Here is a 13687-nt window from a genome sequence, read left to right on the forward strand (position 1 = left end):
GTTTGTTTATCGGTGCAGAAAGGGAAGTATTGTCTGTGACTATGAAGTCATTTGCAAAGGAGATGTGGATTTACAGCAGATAAATACAACTACAAAAGAGATGGCCGATCAGCCACTGAACTTTATATTTTGCGAGAACTGCAGAGTGGATGTAGATATAGCGGCTATCGCACACTCTTTACAGGCTGGTAATGTAGTTTGTCAATTGTCGCCATACAATGATTGAATTATTCTGAAATAAAACCATACACATATGCTCATTGTATATCATATCGTCAGGTTCGCAGTTACACTGCGGAGACGATGGCTGTGTAGGAATAAATAGAACGTTAGTGTCAAAGAAGTTGCATATTGATATACAGATAAAAACAGTATCTAAAACTCGTATATTGATACAGAACCTGCTCAAAAGGCAGTTAAAGGAATCCGTCTCAAAAATAGTTTTGAGCTTGCTTATTAGCTTGAAATTATGCATATTAGCTTGAAATTATGCATGATAAATAATTTACTTTTAATGTATCCCTTGTCATATTCTTGTATCTCATTGTATTGTTTAAAATATGAAAACTTATGCAAAACTCATTCATTTTACAAAAAATATTTTAGCGCAGCAAAAGAGGACTTCGAATGCGTGTTCGAACTGTATAATTGGCGAAAGATGTGTTCTTAATTTGGACAAAGGTAATGTTCAGTGCATTGATCCTTGCAAAACAACGGATAACGGAGGATGCATAAACGATGGTGTTTGCTACTTTGAGAGACAGACAAATTCCACACAGTGCAGGTAAATATTCTGAACATGACATTCCAAGTTCATTGAACCCGTTCAATTTCTGAAATCAAAAGCATGTGCAAATAATGTTTATGAACCAATTGCTATAAATTGATATCCATTCGTATATCCATTCGAAAATATCGCCAGCTTTACGCGTGCGTTCAATATTATATCAAAACGTTAACTTCTGTGTTCTGTAATTTCTTAGTATGATCGTGAATAAAAACAGCTTAGATGGACACATCGGCACATTTTGTCCACTAAAGAACACTATGAGAACAACCCCGAAACTGCACTGACTAGGATTAAAGTTTACTGGCATCTGGAAAAACGACAGACAATGAATAAAAAATAAGGTCCCATTTCGTCAATCAGATTACACACAAACCGACCTATCGTTTCAAGTAAATGCTATGGTAACAGACATGTCACGGCCAATGGATTCTTAATAAAAAAACAACATGACTGTTTAATCTCTTTGTATCCTTAACTTATTGTATAAGATTTATATTCATATAATATGATTAGATGCCCAAGTAGCGGTGGCCGTTTTATTTACTCTGGAAAACATTGCGAGATTCCTGTTGAGAAACTGTCCCTGTCGTCAACATACATTGCTGCAATAGCTGGTGGAACAGGCGGAGCAATTATCGTAGTTCTGTTATTGGTCATTATTTGCCTTATCGTAAGGAAAATGAAACAGAAGAATGTTGACAAAAATGACAGGTAAGGGACAGGTTTAAACGACAATAAATGATAAATAATATATCAATCTATCATTTTGTTTGAAAATTATCACACAATTATACGTTGATCGCGTTAGTAAAATGGAGTTAATAAAGCATAATTCATAACATAGTATCTCGTTCTACACGTTATACCACAACATTCTTTCATGGCCGAAAGAGAAACATAATTATGCTCATCCCAACCAACGCTTAATGTGTTTATCGGAGATGAGGTTTACCGAGTTTGGCAAAACACCCTACACCGGACATGTTAGATATTTTTCTCCAACCTTAATAAACAAAATATTGAAAGAATGTATTCTAATCCATTCATATGAACAATTACATAACATATTTTACGGATAACTGGTCCCAATATCACGAACATATTTAAATTGAATCTCAATCTCAATCTCAACTCATTTTACCTTATAACAATAAGAGTTCTGATATTTTACACCTTATAAGAGCGCATTCTATCAAAGAATATGTTGATTAAACCATGTGGTCAAGATTTTAATGAATTATTATTCCACAGCCAAAAGTATTTGAGTATTCATTAATAAATAGAATTTTCTGCTCAAGAATATTTTCTTTGAAGTTTGACAATCTTTAATCTTCCCACTCTATAAACAGGTATTGAAAAAGTATAAAACATGCAAAGTTTTGGCTGACACTAAGGTTTTGTGTGGTTTAATGATTTGGGTCAGAGATTTGACATAAGTATTTTTGTGACATTGCAGCCAGAGCATCGCGAATAATAACGTTCTAAATGTATTTCTCCATTTTTAGAATAAGCATCGAGGAGTTTAATCGATTTCCTACAAAGGGCGGCGTGCGTCTTTCTTACGATGGGTATCCGTCAACAAAACGCGAGGACACATTAAAGGTTGAAGGGAAAGAACACAAGATCATCACCAACAGCCTGGGAAACGAGGTTATATTGTTTGTTATATTAATAAAACAAGTGATCTTACCGTGAAGATTTTCTCAACAAAAATATTTTGTTTGTTTGTATAGACAGAAATGAGCAACCAACTTCATTATTCTCATTCAGTATATGTTATAATACATATTAAATTTCCTTGAAAGCAGCAAAACCAAGACTAACTTATATTTCAGATATTTCCCAGAATCAATGCCATTTGTGCACTCAATAAAGATTATATCTTTGGATGCAATGTTTTAATTTCATTTTATCTTTATTCCGCAGATGTTTATGCACCAGCCGAATCCAAGGGACATTCGACGACATCCTTCCTCACGTATGTCGTCATCGGAGAGTGACTACAGCAGATCAAGGACTGCATCAGTGTATGACTACATCGACACCCAATCAACGGTAAGTCGGACAACCAACGGATGTTTTGAAATACAGAAATTTGATTTTTCAGTTAATTTCTTACAGTGTAAAACATTTTACACATTAAAATTGGATTAAGACTGTACACTTGATATGAACAGATGATGCTACTAACGAAATTGTAATGCTTAAATTAACCTTTAATTAAGTTGATATAAACACAATCTTCTATATAATAAGGAAAAAAAGTATACATGTTTATTATAATTTTGTTGGATTTCAAATTCGTTTTGTGTTACTGCTTAAAATAAATCCGATATGTCTGACCATTACTGTGTACTTTTAGCAACTTGTATACATTGTATAGTAATGTGTTTTGCAAAGGATGTAAATAGTAATGTGTTTTGCAAAGGATGTAAATAGTAATGTGTTTTGCAAAGGATGTAAATAGTAATGTGTTTTGCAAAGGATGTAAATAGTAATGTGTTTTGCAAAGGATGTAAATAGTAATGTGTTTTGCAAAGGATGTAACGATATTCAGCTTGTCAAGGAGATTATTAAATTGTGTAATGTGAAATCGTATATGTGTTGTTTTTTTCAGTATGAGATTCTGCGACCAACTCTACGCCCAAATATCAACAGAATATGAACCACTTCAAATCATGTTTTTACACCAGCATAATTTTTAATTGATATTTCTTGGCTCCATTGTAAACATGTTATATTTCAAAGTTTCATATTGACATCAAACTATGTTAAAAGCGTATCACATTTAAATTGGTCGATATTGTTGTACATTATTTTATAATCTTATTGTATTAGGATCAAAGTGAACAAACTAATGATCAATATTGATATAGTAATGTACGAAAATGTAATTCATAATACTGCATGTACTGTAATGCATAATTCAAAATTATCTAAAGATAAGTAATCTAGTGTTGTAAAGATATCTTAGATAATTTTGATAAAAAATCAAGAGGGGAAGTAAACCGATCTTTTTAATTGTGATAACAAATGATCGTCAGTCAATTATAATAGTAAGAAGATGTAGTTAATATAATACTATGATAATTATGTCTAGGATTTCATTCTTGATATGAATTGAAATTTAAGTCGAATTATAACAATATTAATTCAGAGTAGGTAGGTTCATAGTGAATAATTAAATAAACCAAATTGTGCTCTTTCATATAGATTGGATAGGTATCAATTATTATTGATGAGTTTTATAAATAGTGTAAGTTATGACTGTGTTTATAAACTAGAGTATAGACATATATATTAGATTATAAACTATTTTGTTATTCGGAGTAAGTTATCACACAACATTCAGATCATATCGATGACAAATATGCATACTTGTTCGCTCAAGCTTGATTTTTGTATTCTATATATATATTTCAAACCCAATTCTAAACCTGACATTCTTTATTAAAGTTATTTGTACTCGAATAATATAAAAGTAACGTTTACTTCTTATTAACACATCTGAAAAAATCAGTATTGTGCGAACGTGCAAACGTTATACCGTTCAATTATATATATATACAGTATAATTTAATATTGATATATTCAGAAAATTATTTTCAATTCTATAGATATGTTTTTGTTTAAACTCTGGTATAAATAAGCTTTTTTATAAATTGTTTCGCCTTGCATGCATACAAAAGCACTCGTATTACATGAATTTGATAACGGGTCATGTTGGTCTGTTTCAAATATGTATTTTGTGCTATAGCCTTTGAATAAACTTTCTTCTTCTTTCTACTATGCACAAAAAAATCCCCACGACATGTTTGAGAAGGAAAGTGTACAGCTGATACTATGTTTTAATGGATACACCTGTGGTTTGTATCAATTCTGACAGGATTTGAGATCTGTTTTAGTTGCAGTTGTTTCGTTGAATTAACTTTCATAATTTCATATAAACATGCGAGCCTGTATGCGGTCTGTGCTCACCTGACCATAACGACCTTTGACTAGGCGGGTTCTGAGAGTGCCATTCATAACGTTACTCTGTGCGCACTGAGCCAACTGGTAATTTCTTATTAAAATTCGGACCCAACCACTCCCTTATTCTTTCTCTTTTTTATTTTGTTGTTTTATCATGCTGCTTAGGACGATAATATTCATTCATGCATTCATTCATACTTGCTTTATGACTTACTATTAATATAGTATGTATTGTTTGCTATTATAAATGCTTGTATATCAGTTACTGTCAATTGCGCTGATCTGAGTGTCTCATATTGTTATTATGTGCGCGTTTACTCTTAGTTTGGAGCTGTAGTTAATTGTACTAGTAATAAATAATCTCAATATCCCTAATATGAGTTGGTTGTTTGTTTATTTCAAAATTAAATATATTAGCCCATCATCACATCTTTAACCTCTTAAAGTTAACGACAAAGCAGTTAACATCGTTATAACAAGGGCCTTGAAATCGGCCTGTTTCACATTTCAAAATAACTTTTTTTTATAATACTTTGTGTTATTGCCTTGGTACGTCCCGCAAAAAAACGACGTCCAACCCTACCTTCAGATGCTTAGTGAATTCAGAGTCATAAAAACAAATGGTGAATGTATCTATCATGTAAACATATATATAACAATGCATTTTGCCCGGCCACTAAATGGGAGTGGAATACAATAATGACCTTTGTCGTCTGACTGTACGGATACGAAACTTCTATTGAAATTTAAAGACTGTAATGAACGTTTTGGTATATGTTCATTGTCTTCGTGATGAAATTGGAACCAATACTTTACTTCGCATTGGGTTTAAGAACTATGTACAGGGGTGAGCCTTTCATATCCCCTAAAGCCATTCAGCTTTAAAGACATTGCTTGTAGTTGTTTTCGAATGTCAATGCCACATATATAATGTTCAGAGTTCTAAGCTCCACTAACAGCGTGTTTTCTTTTTTATATTTTAAGTTATTGGCAGAATTTAAAATCTGACAGACATATTTTTCCAGTACTAATGATCGAATGAAATATCAAGTATTTTGCTAGAAGTAGCAATCGAATGAATTGTAAGACATCTTTGAAATACGAATGACCAAATAAATAGTCAGTTGTTGTCTTTGCAAGAAGTTATCATGATTTTTTTTTCAAGTAATATTGATGTTTATTAATGTACTCAAAACGAGAACATCCTTAATAAATTTAAGGCAATATGGAAACATAGTACATATATCTTGAAGAGAAGACACACAACGATTCAAACTATAAGCATTGTTGAATTCCCTTTTTATAGAGCTCCACAAAACAACTCAACATATTATCCTGATAAAAACACGTGTCATTCGCCTTTAACGAATGAGCATCGCCCCAAATTAATTTATATCCGCAGAGATATGTTTTTTCAATTGTTTTCAATTTTGGTTATTTATTCAACACAGTCCGGTGACGCCATTTTGTATCCAAGAATGTGCATGTAATCAAGTCCGAAATAATGACTTGAAACGTATATGATAAAATAATTTTAATAAAAGATTGGTATGACGTCAAAATGATTTGTGACGTAATTTTGCGAAAAAGAGGGACATAACATATCATATATGGAGAAAATTAGCATGTTAATTTACAATACCAGTAGGCGTTTATGAAAAAGGATTTTGGGTACCGTTCTGATAATTTTCCATTTCGTATTTTTATCACTAAATCTGTTTGGTATGCAATTGCCAATAAGTTTTTTTTAACAAAACCAGAATGCAAAAGGTTCCATCTGCAGTCTAAACTATATGTGCGATAAATACAACGTTTAATGTATCAGGCCATTTGAGAAGTTCTTAATGTAGTCCGTCCCCTTCACTTAGTCAAATTTAATTACAATTTTAAACAACACCCTGACAGTGCGATCTTTTTTAATCCAATGATTTCCTAATCTGAAATGGGACACTTGAGTGTGTACTTTAAAACGATATGTTTCCCGTCTCATGCGAGATTTGTCAGCCTTGCGCAATCAAAGGTGTTGAGGTGTATCTATCTAAAATTATGTGATTATGGTGTTGTTTTTTCAGACATTAAACAATAGGCTGAATCGCCTGTATGACTGTTCAATAATGAGTAAGAATTATTGCTATATGGTGTTCACTAACTGCGAATATATCGACAGTTTTTTTAAACCTAGCAATAATAAGTTTGAAACATATCACATGCTTTTTTATAAGTTAATTAATCGTATCATAACTCATTCTATTCCCATGGAACGTAAGTTTAAATATTAATGTATTATAAATGTAACGCTTCAATCATAGCAACTGGTAAATATAAACAGAAATTTTATGTATTCATTATTGAGCATGGTTAATCAATTCCAGTATCCGCTTCAATGCAGTACAGGATAGGCTTTAATATCATGGTTTTCCGTGGTTGTAACGTTTTCAGTATTGTTCTGATCGTTATTAATCAACTCAACTGATAAGACGAAACTTGGTAATATTTTGGTTATCAAAAAAAAAAAGGTTTCTATATGACTCGGCGCATTGCAAACAGATCAGCAAGGCAATCATCACACTGATAATGATTTAAAAATCGCACGACGTATTGTACCTGTCATAGCGTTATTCTTTAAGAACGTGTACATTCGAATAACAGGAGCTTATTTATATAGTAAAAGTGAGTATATTTCATTCAATACTTTTTAAAGATTGCACAATGGCTGAAATTTTCTTTTTTTTGCACGCGAGATTCAGTGCGTATTTAGGCAATACTTGGGACACACGATGTCGACACACAATACTCAAAATAGCTCTTAAATAGTATTCGGTATGAAGCTACTTCATTATTTTAAATACAATCGGGGCCAAACATGTCTTTTAAACAACATTTCTGCGTTGAATCAGTTAAGAATATGTATACCAGGGGTGCTCCACACCACTGTAGTTTTAGAATCGTCCAGATAGGTCAGAGCAACTTAAGTAATCTGTAAATAATAACTATGCATTGTAAAAGAACAGGGTCACTAGCGCTTGACTTCTAAAATCTGAAAACCCTTTTAAGTTCTTCTTGAAACTGTATATATCTTAATCTAATAGAAACGAAAGATGTGTGTAAGAAAGGTCATGTATAAAAATGATATTTTTGTCAAATACTTTTCTACGATGTATCCTTTGAATGCCTAAAATAACAGAATATAGCCAAAGTCTAGAAAATATGCGATCAAGAAACAAGCCATGTAGACATAAAAGACATGAAAACAACTATTTTCTTGAAACGGTCTTTTTCCATCCTACTTTTGAAAGGTTTATGTCGACAAAGGCGCTGACATGAATAGTTATCAGTATTTAATCATTTTCATTTTAATTTGACATTTGTTTTGATAGTGCATGTGCCGACAAGAAACAAAAAGCAAATGGCAATTAAAGTAAATGTTAAAAATGTATTTACAACAAGCAGAAGTTTAAATAATATTTTACTATTTTATATATGACGAGTTCAGCGAGCGAGCTATTAAACTTGGAAAACGATCGATAGGCATCACATCCTTACAGATACGTATAGAAAATTGAGCATGTGCGCTCAATGATGAGGAATTGGTGAACGCAGTTAAAAATGTTATTTATTTTTATATTAACCAAAATGCACGGAATGTGCGTTCAGTAAACTATTCAATCGGTACGCATAATTTTTTTTGAATTTAAGCGAAAGCAATGGAACAAGCCCCTTCTATTGAGCCAAACACTATAACTTGAAATGTGCCACACAAACGGCAAGTACTTTACGTGGCAACCTTCTTTTATGTCGAAAAATAGCTCATCGAGGTAATGTGGTTTTTTGTTCTCTTATACCCGACTTTAAAATAACATTATTGTATCTTCAATTTTGATTTTTTTATCGCCTATGGTTTCGACCGGATAAGATAATGATGCATTGCGAACAGGTTAACAATGTAATATTGAGCATAAAACTGATAATAATTTAAATTTACGAGCTTTCAAGCTATCATAACATCAGTTATTTTAGATAGTGTGGATTCGGATTACAGGAGCTAGTTTATATGAGTAACAGTGAGTAGATTTTTTATCAATTTCTAGAAAAGAGATTTATAAAGGTATGGGATGAAGTTGCCGCTTACGTAGTACACGTGACCACCAAGGTATGTACACAGCACGCACTAGTAAATATTAAATGGTATTTGGTACGTAGGTCACTTTATTTGTATCACAATCAGGGCTAATTATTTCTTTTATCAAATAATGAAAAGCATTGGAGAATGATAAATTGATCATTTCAGTCTGACTCAAGTACAATGATAACAATTAATCATTTCACTCGAGACTACTGTTTCCATCTTTTATAAAACATATTGGCCGAATTGTCAATATCAAATTATGCAATATCTTGAATAAAACAAACATTTTGCAATTGACAATACCTATTTAAAAAAAAATAATGAACTACCTATTTTATGTATGGACTATTTCATGGAACATACTGTTACTATTAACCCGCTTGATAGGTATCATTTAAAAATTTACTTGGATGACACGTGCTAGTAATAGAGTTGTAGATAATTTCTTCTTACAAACTTTGACCGCGTACATGTATACTTAAGCCTTTGACTAGTTCTTCAATGGTTTACCTTCATCAATTCAGTTTTCTACGGCCTAGCTCAGAAAAGGCTCGTTCAACAGCTCAACGCTAAAGGAGTTCCGCCTTATCAAATAGTTCAGGTTATCGGCTATAACAACCTGGACAATAATCGCAGATTGAAAACCAACCAGGCCATGATGATTTCCGACATGTTGTTTAAATAACCTTCGAAGTCTGCGCTCCTTCCTTCTCAAAAGCATATTCGGGCTCATGGGGTTTTCGTAAACCCAAAATTTAACAGAAACGTGACATTCAACTAAAATTAATATGAAACTAATTAGCTATCTCATCAACAAATCACCTTTCAGCTGCACAGCATGAATCCCCCCTGACAAAATACCGTAAGATCTAGAGCCCGATAACGACAATGAATATATATATACACTAAGAAAAACACTAAACAAAGACCTCCGTTGATTTTACGCATACATCCTATAATAAGTTCATATTTGTTAATTTAAATATGTTCAAGTTGTTCTCGAATGAACAAAAATTGTCACTTGCTCCAGTTTCATTCAACTGTATTTATACGCTATATAAACAAAATTTCGACATGCTTTTGATTAAAAACTTTTTTGTGCCTCAATTAATGTCAATAATCATAGGTTTCGTTGATGGTAGTAGGGTTTTATTTATACATAATTTCAATTGCAACAATCATTTATATAAAGACAAAGAGGGGAACATTTTGTTAGTGGACAGACTGCTCGCGCGAAAAGGACTAACCTTGACACAGCGGTTATTCTGCAGTTACTTCCCATTGCATAGAGGCCATGGAAAGTGACTGTCGTCAAAAAAAGTTTGCTCCATCAGGGAAATATGTTGAAAAAACACACACACGAGAAATGCATGAAATAAAAATAAATGTTGTTGAATTCAATGTACGATGTTTTTAAAGATCGTGGATATATTTTCTGTGACATTCGTGAAACATAATACGAGCTTACACTGAATTCAACAAATATCTTCTATATGATAATTTATGATAATGATATTCGTTTTGTTTGCTTGTTTGCTGTTAAAATGTATTACGAAAATACAATATTTGCTATTAAGCAATGTGTCATTCGATATAGTACTTGCCTCCGGAAATGGTTTACTGCGAACTCAAAAAATAACCCAAAGTTCACTAATTTATCACTGTACTATTTATACCATACATGGGGTGTTTTTCGCTTTTCATGTAATGGCCTTAGTTGGTCGCCTGTTGCTTTTGCTGTTCAAAACTTGACATGTCATAATTCAATATGAGTACGCTACTAATTTCTTGGTAACTTTGACAAGATAATACAAAATAGTTTTTAAATCCGAACCTTCGTGCTGTAACAATTGGGCTTTGCGAGCGTTGTGTATGATTTAAACACTAACCCCGGGAAAAAGGTGCATAAACTATTGCAATTTGTTTCTTTTAGAATAATAAGATTTATCAAGATGTACTAGTGTACACAATCAACGATGTCTTAAAGGATAATTGCTCAAGAAAGTAAATTAGGTAGTTTATGTCTAGCTAGGCCGTAGATGACTTTAATTTTTGTTTCATTGATATAATTTATTATGAATATGAAAGCTTGGTAACCACAGGGAAACATAACAGAATATATTAGAAGAAAATAAGCATGAGACAGATATCTTTTACAATACCAGTCGGCGCTTATAAAAAAGGATTAGGGAATTTGTATGGGTACCGTTCGGAAAATTTGCCAGTTTGTATTTTTTTTATAAAATATGCATAATGGACTTAACATTACATAGCTGTAGCAGTATTTTCAATTTAGGTATAAACCGCATATGCATATTTGAAGTTTTAAAGCCACAAATAATCATTTGAACGTTCAATGAACCCCGCAGATGAACAATACTGGTAAATTTCAACAAAAATGTTGTATATCCAACATTGAGCACGGTAATTCGATTTCAATATCCGCTTTAAATATAGTAAAACTTAACTTTAACAATTCCTAATTGCTAGAGTCTTCAAATATTGTACCTTATTGAAGGAAAAGTTCTTAATACATTGTTTGTTAGATGGGCTTTAATGACATGGCTTTCCGTGGAAGTAACCTTTTTATTATTGTTCTTGTCGTTAATTATCAACAGGAGAGGAGAGGATATATTTCACAATGCAATCTGTTTGAAATCAAAAAAGGTTTCTATCCAATTCAAAATCGGCGCATTGCAAACAGGTCAACAAAGAAATTCTCAGCATGATACTGATAATTATCTTAATATACGAAGAGTTCACGATATGGGAGCTGTCATAACGTAATATAATTGAGTAAGTGTACATGTCAAGTACGGAAGATAATGTGTATCGGTAACAGTGAGTATTATATTAAATTCATGACTTTTTTATAGAATAAATATGGACAGAAATTCCCCCTTAATTGGTATCCGAGTTTCAGGGCTTATTTAGGCAGTATTCGGGACTCGGAATGTAGACACACAGTACACACTACACAAATAGCTCGTAAAAAGTTATTGGGTACGTAAGCTTTTTAATTTGTATCACAATCCGGGCCATAAATGTCTTTGAAAATCATAATTCGCGTTGAATAAGTTTTAAACGTGCATTCACCGTTTTATTGGACATCAGGTGTGTTCCGCACCACTGTATTTCGCAACCGTTCAGATAGGTCAAAGCTACTTAAAAATGTAATTTCTAAATAAATATATACGTCCAAATGATCGCTGTAATTATTGTCCTCTCTGACCCACAACTACTAGCAAGATGTCATTTTTCAAATTTAATGTTGGCTCAAATCATATACCGGGACCGGGCTTAACAATGCCATGATGTCTTAATATTACTTCAGGCTGAACTTAAAACAAGGATTTCATGTTGCTGTATTTGAAATTCAATTCAATTAATGTTGGACAAAAGTCCACAAACTTTCATGCGAAAGCGCATATCGATGCAAACTTAAGTGTGTCTTCAATCACCATGATGCATTCGGTGTAACAGAGCTTCAATCAACTAGTCAACAATTTCCCTTGACATTCGCCTCCTTGAACCACATTTATAGGCTTATTTCAACTCATGGAGCTAGCGCGATGTGCATGCACGTTTGTCATGTTATTTAAAGTGCTTCATCAAGGGTTTATGAGCTAGTTCCGCGTTTTAAATGAAAATATCTTTCTCAAATGGAATACGTTTAATGTTTGTAGATAGGTATTTTATTATATATTTATTAAAATAATAATTTTGTCAAAATCAGTTTTGCAGTGATCTGGTTGAAAAGTCAAAATGATAAAATGCAATCAGAGTCTAGACAAATTGCGATCATTAGACAAGTTTAGTTGACACGAAAGAAATGCGAACAACTATTTATTTATATTCCTTATCTAAAATGAGTTTTGACTCTAGAGTGTTTAGTTATAACGGAATTTTCTTTCCCAATCTTGATAGTTTGGCGTTACCAAATGCGCTGACATGAATCAATAAAGTTATTCTAATATTTGAATTTTATTTGGACATTTCAATGGCGGTGACTATACTGACATGGCCAATAGAGCTTATTGCAGTTACGGGAAAACACACGCGCCCAGGACATGCATGCACGAACAGCCATCGTTTTGTAATTCTTAACATTTTCTTCCTCATATAAAAAGCTGGTTCAAAACATATATGCTTCCTTAAATCACATTTGATTTTCTTACAGAATATTGACAATGCGCTTGTGTTACTTGCAGACGTACTTCATCTTAGGTAAGTATTGTTTTAGGACTATACTATAAGTTAAAGGGGCACAATTAGGTTAATTAAATAACTTTGATGTTACCGCATTACTGTTTATTATCATTCAATTTTCAAAACAAAAAAAATGATATAGGTACAGACAATAGATATTAGCCTTTATAAATGGATGATCTCAATTATTTGCTACGTCAAAAAATCTCTAGTAAAACGGCGCCAAACCATCGCTTATTTATTTATGCATACACCATATGTGTTGTTGTTTAAAAACTTGTTTTCCGCATTAATCTTTATTATGCAATTATGCAAGAAAACGTTATATTGCAATAGTATATGTAATTAAACGGCTAACTAAGAATATGAGCGTCTTCGTAAACAAGTGTTGACTTATTATTATATTAGTAAAAAGAAATCAAGGGATTAAATGTTGTTGGGTCTGTGCCAGACCATTCCATATTTAAATGTTATTTCTTTCGCTCTGGAAAAAACAGCCCAACAGTTCAATAGGATTAATAATCTGCTATTATGATCCATTTGAAGAGTAACATGTTGCAACTTTTAGGCTTTGCACTATGTATTGCTTG

Source organism: Mya arenaria, chromosome 7 (genome assembly GCF_026914265.1).
Source record: "Mya arenaria isolate MELC-2E11 chromosome 7, ASM2691426v1".
NCBI classification, from domain to species: domain Eukaryota; kingdom Metazoa; phylum Mollusca; class Bivalvia; order Myida; family Myidae; genus Mya; species Mya arenaria.